The sequence below is a fragment of the Rhincodon typus genome, unplaced genomic scaffold (genome assembly GCF_021869965.1).
Source record: "Rhincodon typus isolate 14 unplaced genomic scaffold, sRhiTyp1.1 hic_rhity00006187, whole genome shotgun sequence".
Classification (NCBI taxonomy): Eukaryota; Metazoa; Chordata; class Chondrichthyes; order Orectolobiformes; family Rhincodontidae; genus Rhincodon; species Rhincodon typus.
In genome coordinates, this window is record NW_025971825.1 from 1 (window position 1) to 5,849 (window position 5,849).

General features: G+C 46.1%; 1 pseudogene; it reads left to right on the forward strand.

The window, feature by feature from the left end:
* On the forward strand, positions 1-47 carry LOC125482130 (annotated as a pseudogene; the record flags this gene model as incomplete).
* Positions 48-5,849: the final 5,802 nt, after the last annotated feature.

Sequence of the window (5,849 nt, forward strand, 5' to 3'; positions counted from 1 at the left end):
ACTGCAAAATTTGTGGTAGTGGGGGACTGCGTTCGCGCTCTCCCCTGCCGTACAAACTGAAAAGTAGATCTGTTGAATATCTGTTTCACTACGCCGCCCCATACTGCAGATGACCATTCGGTCCGTTTCAGTTCGCCATTTCTTTGCAGCTTATGTTTTCCTTCCAGATTTACAGCATCTGCAGTTCTATGTATCTGTTCAGATTCAAGTTGTATTCAGCTCTGTGGATCAGTTTGCTTCTCTGCCAATCCATCATGTTCACTCTCAGCTGGAAAGGGAGGAAATTCGAAATTGGACACCAATTTCACTACTGAATGCAGCTTACAAAATCCTGTCTAAGGTGGAACTGAACCTGGGTCCCTGGCACTGTGAGATGGCAGTGCTCACCACTGAGCCCAGCATTCCACCCGTGTTTCCACATCATTGATTAAGATTGAGGAGCTGCTACAGACAGGAAATGATGCCCAGCTAGGTCTTTTATACTCTGGAGTGTTGAAGACAACAACAGGGGATCTTTAACTCTGGGAAGGAATTTGAAAGCGTGGGTGTACAGAAAACATTTCTGCTTTTTGGATAAGTCTAGATGAAACATTTACAATTGTTACATGGGAAAGAGTATAGAATTTTAGGGCTTTTTCCATGTAGTGTTGCAGGTATGGAACTTGCTGCAGAGTGGTGTGTTTGTAGCAGTCTTCATGCATTCTTTTGACAGTTTTGTGCTTTCGCGACGGAGAAGGTAATAATGGATTATAGAGCACAGCGTGTGGGGGAGGCAATGGGACTATCGGTACTATACCCAGATTCAAAATTGGACACCAATTTCACTACTGAATGCAGCTTACAACATCCTGTCTAAAGTCAACTAAATAAAAGTCAACTAAATAAAAACCGAAAGAACTGCAGATGCTGTAAATCAGGAATAAAAACAAAGTTGCTGGAAAAGCTCAGAAGGTCTGGCAGCATCTGTGAAGGAATAGACATTTCGCATCCGGTGTCCCTTCCTCCGAATTGATGGTGGCTGGGAAAACGTCAGTTTATATGCAGAAAAAAGGGGAGGGGATTGGGTTAGGGAGTAAACAACAGGATAGAGCCTAAAGAGAAAGAAGAGCTGTTGGACAGACAAAGAGTTGATAACGGTCAGGCTAGGGAATGTTGCTGAACGAAGAGATCTTGGGGTGCAGGTGCATAGTTCCGTGAAAGTGTAGTTGCAGGTAGACAGGGTGGTGAAGATGGCATTTGGTACACTTGCCTTCATTGGTCAGTGCTTTGATTATAGGAGTTGGCAGGTCATGTTGCAGCTGTACAGGTTAGGCCACTTTTGGAATACTGCGTTCAATTCTGGCCTCCTTGCTATAGGAAAGATGTTATAAACATGAAAGGGTTCAGAAGTGATTCACAAGGATGTTGCCAGGGTTGGAGGGTTTGATCTATAGGTAGAGGCTGAATAGACTGGGGCTATTGTCCCTCTAGCATTGAAGACTGAAGATTGGTCTCATAGAAGTTTATAAAACTATGAGGGGAATGTACAGAATGACCAGTCAAGGTCTCTTCCCTGGGGTAGGGAAACCCAAACCTAAAGGGCATAGGATAAAGGGGAGAGGGAAAAGATTGAAAAGGGACGTGAGGGGCAACTTCTTCATGCAGAGGGTGATGTGTGTATGGAATGAGCTACCAGAGGAAGTGAAGTAGAGGGGTGAGTAGTTTATAAATTTACAGGCTTCGAGGAGGTTGTATAAGCAGTGGCCTGGGGTTGTTATATACTTGCTGGGGATTATATAAACACTGGGTTGAGGGAGTTGTCATAAAATTACTGGGGGCTATATAAACACTGGGCTGGGGAAGTTGTTACAAAATTACTGGTGGGGTATATAAACTCTGTCCAAAAACTCAACTGGACTCAACACATAAACACAGTGATTACAAGAGTGGTCAGAGGCTAGGAATACTGTGGGGAGTAACTCTCCTCCTGACTCCTCAAAGCCTGTCCAATACAAGGCACAAGTCAGGAGCGTGATGGAATACTCCCCACTTGCCTGGATGAGTGCAGCCCCAACAACACTCAAGAAGCTTGACACCATCCAGGACAAAGCAGCCCACTTGATTGGCACCACATCCACAAGCATCCACTCCCTCTATCACCCACACTCAGTAGCAGCCGTGTGTACTATTTACAAGATGCACTGCAGAAATTCACCAAAGATCCTCAGACAGCACCTTCCAAATCCACAACCACTTCCATCTGGAAGGACAAGGGCAGCAGATACATGGGAAACGCATTTGCATGCTCCCATCCAAGGCACTTGCCATCCTTGGAAATATATCGCCGTTCCTTCACTGTTGCTGGTCAAAATACTGGAATTCCCTCCTTAATGGACTTGTCGGTCAACTTACAGCATGTGGACTGCAGCGTTTCAAGAAGGCAGCTCACCACCATCTCCTTAAGGGGCAATAAATGCTGGGCCCAGCCAGGGACCTCCACTTCCCATGAGAGAATGAAATAAAATTGAGCCTAAGTGGGATGTAATTTAAAAGAGCGATGAGGAGGAATTACTTCCGTAAGATGTTGTGAAACGATGGGATTCATTACCCCAGAGTGTGGTAGATGTCAGGATATTGATTAAATTTAAGGAGGAGATAGATTTTTAATCAGTAATGGGTTGAAGGGCTATGGGGAGCGGGCAGAAAAGTGGAGTTGAGGATGAGATAAGATCAACCACGATCATATTAAATGGCAGAGCAGGCTCAAGGGGTTCAATTGTTCAGTCCTGCTCCTCGTACTTGTGTTCCGACATTGTTCTGTAAGTAAGATGCCTTCGGTAGAAGGTTACACTGGGGAGAGAGAGAGAGAAAGAGACTGAAGATCTGGGGATGGCATGCTGGCCTCACTGCTGCCTCACAGCGTCCGGGACCTGGGTTCGATTCCAACTTTGGGCGACTGTCTGTTGCACATTCTCCCCATGTCTGCGTGGGTTTCCTCCAGGTGCTCCAGTTTCCTCCCACATTCCAAAGATGTGTAGGTTAGGGTGGGCTGGCCATGCTAAATTGTCCTATAGTGTCCAGGCTAGCGTAGGTTAGGTGCGTTAGCCATAGGCAATACAGGGATAGAGTATGGAATGAGTCTGGGTGAGATGCTGTTCGGAGGTTTGGTGTGGATCTGTTGGGCCGAATGGCCTGTTCCCACACTGTGGGGATTCATCTCTTACCTAATTGCGCAAAGATTAATCCTGGTCTGCCCCATTCCTGGGGAAGCTGAGAGCTGCTTGGTTGAGCTGTGAGTTCAAGCAGAGATCTGTTTAAGCGACAGACCCCGAGATAAATAGGTGTCCAAAAAAGCACCATGAATTCTCTACCATCTTGCCTCTCAGTGTATATATATGAGCCTTTGTAATAGTGGAAGAGGGTTTGCCTACTGAGTCCGTATGTGTGGAAGTCGGAAACAGGAAAGGAGCAGGAGTTTTCTATAGACCCCCCAATAGCAACAGAGACACTGAGGAACAGATTGGGAGGCAGATTTTGGAAAGGTGCAGATGTAATACGGTTGTTGTCATGGGCAACTTCAACTTCCATCATATAGACTGGAACCTCCTAAACTGAACAGTGGTGTTCTGCAGGGTTCTGTTCTGGGACGTCTGCCCTTTGTAATCTTCATAAATGACTTGGATGAGGAAGCGGAAGGGTGGGTTAGCAAGTTTGCCGATGACGTGAAGATTGGAGGAGTTGTGGACAGTGTGGAGGGCTGTTGTAGGTTGCAACGGGACATTGACAGGATGCAGAGCTGGGCAAAGAAGTGGCAGATGGAATTCAACCCAGAAAAGTGTGACGTGATTCATTTTGGAAGGTCGTATTTGAATGCAGAATACAGGGTTAATGGCAGGATTCTTGGCAGCGTGGAGGAACAGAGAGATTTTGGGGTCCACGTCCATAGATCCCTCAAAGTTGCTACCCAAGTTGATAGGGTTGTAAAGAAGGCATATGGTGTGTTGGCTTTCATTGGCAGGGGAATTGAGTTTAAGAGCCATGAGGTTATGCTGCAGCTCTATAAAACTCTGGTTCGACCACACCTGGAACATTGTGTTCAGTTCTGGTCACCTCATTACAGGAAAGATGTGGAAGCTTTAGAGAGGGTGCATAGGAGATTTACCAGGATGCTGCCTGGACTGGAGGGCAGGTCTTATGAGGAAAGGTTGAGGGAGCTAGGGCTTTTTTCATTGGAGCGAAGAAGGATGAGAGGTGACTTGATAGAGGTGTATAAGATGATGAGAGGCATAAATAGACTGGATAGTCAGAGACTTTTTCCCCAGGGCGGAAATAACTATTACAGGGAGCATAATTTTAAGGTGATTGGAGGAAGGTATCGGGGAGATGTCAGAGGTAGGTTATTCACTCAGAGAGTGGTGGGCGTGTGGGATGCACTGCCGGCAGTGGTTTTGGAGTCAGATACTTGAGAGAATTTTAAGCGACTCTTGGATAGGCACATAGAGGAGAGTAAAATGTAGAGTATGCAGGGTAGTTTGATCTTAGTAGGATAATATGTTGGCACAACTTTGTGGGCTGAAGGGCCTGTACTGTGCTGTACTGTTCTATGTTCTATGTTTTTGTTCTATGTTCTAGATGTAAATTACAAAAACGCTCATCTCCATTTGAGGAAACTGTGCTCTGGCTCGTACAGCAAGGGAACAGCCATCGGTCCAGGTCCCACATTCTGGGCAGTGACAGGCAATGGCCTGTACAGTCGGAACTCATCACCTGAGCCCTTTATAAAGCAAACTTGGGGATGGATCTGCAGAACTGTCCATCCCAGACTGGGACTAGCCCATATATGCAACAAATAGTAGCTCTATTTTAGTGTTCAACAAGAAACAATGTTCCTTTCCAGTGTGATTCCTGAGTGATTACAGAGAGCAAAATGGGCTGTCATCGATTAACAGTTCACTTGAGTATAGGAGTTGGGATGTCATGTTGTGGCTGTACAGGACATTGGATAGGCTACTTTTGGAGTATTGAGTTCAATTCTGGTCTCCCTGCAGCAGGAAGAGTTTAGCCAAAAAAGAATCATACATAAGGTTTAGGAAACTGAAGAGAGAGAGCCATCGAAAAATATGAAAACAGTAGGAAAGAACTCAGACAGGAATTAGGAGGAAAGCTACCATCAGTTGTGAGGAAGGGTCACTAAACCTAAAATGTTAATTTTGATTTCTCTCCAAAAATGCTGTCAGACCTTCTGAGCATTTCCAGCAATTCTGTTTTTTTACCTGATTTCCAGCATGTGCAGTTCTTATTATTAAGGTTGTTATTAAGGAATTAGGAGCCTAAAAGGGGGCCATGAAATGTCTTTGGCAAACAGGATTAAGGAAGATCCCAAGGCATTTTACACATACATAAGGAGCAAGAGGGTATCAAAGGAAATAGTAGGACAAAGGAGGGAACAACAAGATGATGGTGGAGTATGAAGCAAGATGGTGGGGGAGTAGGGCACTTCGGCCGGAACTTGTCCACTTCATCCGTCTCTTTCTCATTTTTTTCTCTTCTGCTTTCTCTCTTGGTATTTCTTTTCTTCACACACAGCCTCAGTTCAGACCTGATGCAGTTTCCTCCTGGCCCAACTCTGCCTATGGCAGTCTTTCGGCCTGGTCTGTCGGTGGCCTGAGGTGGTCTCTAGGCCCGGTGTGGCATTGTCTCAGCCTGGAGTCCTTTCCCGGTCTCTCAGCAGCCCGTGGTAGTCTCTTGGCCTGTTGTGGCAGTGCCTCAGCCCGGTCTCTTGGCCTTGTGTGGTGATATCTCGGCCCAGTCCCTCGGCCTTGTGTGGCTCTGTCTCAGCCCGATCCCTCGGCCTTGTGTGGCGATGTCTC